Genomic DNA, 3,452 nt, shown 5'->3' on the forward strand with positions numbered 1-3,452 from the left:
ATGAAAAACTATTTGCTATTAACTGCCAAGTGGCTAGATCTGTTACACTCGGGCCTATAGGGCCTCGAACCTCTGCACTGTCTACAAAGTTATTGTTGGTGTGAGGTGATATCTCATTGTTGTTTTGATTGATATCTCTCTAATGGCTAATGATCATGAACACTTCTTCATATGTTTGTTGGCTGCCCGGATCTCCTCCTTGGTGAAGTGTCTATTCATGTTCAGTGCTCATTTTAAAATTCAAACCACATTTTAAAAAAACACTGTAAAGGCAACATTTACCCAAAGACAAAATTCAGAAGCACTGGTAATGAAGGAAGAATAGGAGCAAGAAGCACATGGAGGAAGAGGGGTAAGTGACATTGCAATGAGACAATTAAAATCATTGAGCTGGAATGGATTATATGATTTGTCCATCGTAAAACTGATGATCTGCTCTGTAAACCTTCACTGAATACACAATAAAGTTTTTTTAAAGTACTGTAATCTCCAAGCATATAAATATATAGAAAATCACATCTAGTGTAGTAAAACTGTTGAAAACAAAAGACAAAGACATAAATTTCAAAGGAATCAGAAAAAATACATTTATTTCAAAGATAAAATTAAATTGTTAGCTCTTTTCAACAAAATATCAGGAGGCAGACTGTAGCAAATATCTTCAAATGCTAATAGAAACTTAGAATTCTATGATCAGCAAATATATCTTGCAAATATAAAGGTATATTTCAAAACAGAATTTGTCACCAGAAAAGCAAGAGTAAAATGAATACTAATGGGTGTTCTCAAGTCAGAAGAAATATGATTGTATGGAGAAAATTAAATAAGAAGGAACAAAAAGCAACAAAAATGGTAAATGTATAAATAACACTGAAACCATAATGATCAGGTGTTTCAACTATATGGTGGTGGTGGTGATGTGCCATGGAGTCGGTTCCAACTCATAGCAACCTGTATAGGGTTTCCAAGGCTGTAAATCTTTACAGGAGCAGAAAGCCTCATCTTTCTACCACGGAACCGCTGGTAGTTTTGAATTGCTGACCTTGAGATTAGCAGCTTGACCCATAAACACACTACCAGAGCTCCTATATGTGGAACTGAAATAAAATAACATCAATATCATATAAATCAGGAATGGAAGAAGTGAAGTGAATGTTTTAAGTCCTTGCCTTGTCTAGGAAGTAGTGTGAGTACTAAATTTACATTAACTTTTAGTAAGTGAAGAACACATACTGCAAAATCTAGGATAACTAAAGTAAAATAGTGTATAACTAGCAATGTTATGATAAACAGCACAAGAATTTAAAAAAAAAGGGCAGGGAAAACAGAAGTCTCTACAACAACAACAAAAAAATAGTCAGTTTTAAATTCAATTATTATGTCAGCACTTAACATCCAATCAGGCAACGTCCATATTTATCTGTGGTCCAATAAGATTTAAATTTTTTAAAGGGAAAGCAGCTCTCCTTTTGCTTCTTATTTCCCACTACTTAAATCAAGCACTAACCCTAACCCTAAGGAGTCCTGGTGGTGCCTAATTGCACGGTTGGCAGCTTAAACCCACTGGTCACTCCTCAGGATAAAGATGAAGCTTTCTGTTCCTGTAAAGATTTACAGCTTCAAAAACCCTATGCAGGGTGACTATGAGTCATAATTGGTTAAATGGCAGTGAATTTCCTGAATGTTTTTAAAGACTCCAAATCCAGCACTTGATCATGGTGAGATACAGCAGGTGAGGCAGAGAACAGGGCTCTAAACATGTGCTCTCAGGCATTGTTTGGTAGGCCAGCAGGCAGTAGTAGGGGCTCCTGTAGAAAAGGAGGGCAGAACAGCAGTCGAATCGGACAGCAGGCAGCACTCATTCCTCCGGACCCCATCAGCAACTTCAGCAGCTGTAGCAGTGGTGACAACAGCAGTAGCGACAAGGAAAATAAGCAGCAGACTCCCATACGGTTTTAGTATGGTGTTTGCACAATGCCCTAATCACTTAGCATCCTATTTCATAAACATATCATAGATGTTAAGCAGCAAATACCTGTATCTACATTAAATGCAAACATGCTAAATTCTGCAATTAAAAGATAATTTGTCAAGCCAGCTGAAAACAGTTCAATCATATGCTGCTTTAAAACAGAACCACTTAAATGTAAGAAAAGTAATGTGGCGTAGGTAATGAGTTATCTAAGGTCTCTTCTAGGCACAGTCTGTAATTCCCACCAAACGTTTCTGCCCTACTGAATCTGGGTAAGAGAAGGTGAGAGAAGATGCTGATAGGATGACATGATTCAGTTGTGGATGTTAGCAGAGTTCATTGTAATTGTAAAAACTTGAAACTCCAACATGGGTTTAAAATAAGTGATCTCCAAAGCAGGCTGGGAGATCTTACAGTCAATAAAGAAGAGCCACGAGTGGAGTGTGTTCTTTGGACCCCAAAATCTTTGTGCAATGAATCTCTTCTACCCAAGGAAAGTAAAGCTGTGACACTGGAGAAGGGGCAGAGGAGCTGCAGCAGCAGAACCAAGAACCAGAGCATGAGACAGAGCAGTGATCTTCCCATCCCATGGAGTAAGTAAAGCTAAGTGACTTTGGACAGGAACCTTGCTTGTAGAGTGGGGTCCCTCCAGGCACTTAAGTGGGGGAACTAGGTTTGTTGAATCACGGAGCTAGAGTCGAGTGCATTCAGGCTGAAGCTTATGGTGAAGTAGTATGTCCGGTGGGCATTTATCAGCAGCTGACTGACTGGAACAACTGTACCTTGAACATTTTCTTACCTGGTATTGTAACCTGTCCTGGTGGGTGCTGTAGCATAAGTACTGACTGGTAATCATAAGGTCAGCAGTTCCAACTCACTAGTTGCTCCTTCGAAACCCTATACAGGGTTGCAGAATCAACTCGATGACACTTAACAACAAGTTCCCTAAATAAATCCCATAACTGAATACTGTCTTTGAGTTCTGTGTAGCCACAGCAATGAATTATTGAACACAGTGGGAGCAGAAAGGATTGTGGGAGGAATGGTTTGGTTCCACATATATTTTGTACTGTATTAATATCTGATATACATTTTAAGGCAAAAAACATAACATAAAAAGAAGTGTATAAAGTTTCAATTAACCAGAAAGAGCATAACAATTCTTAATTTTAATATGTGTAAAAACAAAGAATCAAAACATGAAAGAGATAGAGAAAAATTACCAATTATTCAAGAAGATTATAATACAGTTCTTTCAGTATCTGATAGAGTAAGAGCTGATAGAAAAGTCCATATACATGTAAAGAGGATTGGAAAAACAATTTTAAAAAACATTACCTTGAGAACAAACAAGATGGCGGATCGGGTGGATGTGTAGCAGAGAACTCCACCAACAACAACACAGAATACCTGACCAAGCAGGCTCAGGAGATGGTCCCAGAACTCTGAACCACATATAAAGGAATACTTAGAAGGTTGG

The 3,452-nt window shown here is 38.1% G+C and overlaps 1 protein-coding gene across 1 annotated transcript in view; it reads right to left on the bottom strand.

The window, feature by feature from the left end:
- LOC102820965 (zinc finger protein 484-like) overlaps nucleotides 1–3,452 on the bottom strand; it is a 48,954-nt gene that overhangs the window by 1,556 nt on the left and 43,946 nt on the right.

Source organism: Chrysochloris asiatica, unplaced genomic scaffold, assembly GCF_000296735.1.
Source record: "Chrysochloris asiatica unplaced genomic scaffold, ChrAsi1.0 scaffold00205, whole genome shotgun sequence".
Classification (NCBI taxonomy): Eukaryota; Metazoa; Chordata; class Mammalia; order Afrosoricida; family Chrysochloridae; genus Chrysochloris; species Chrysochloris asiatica.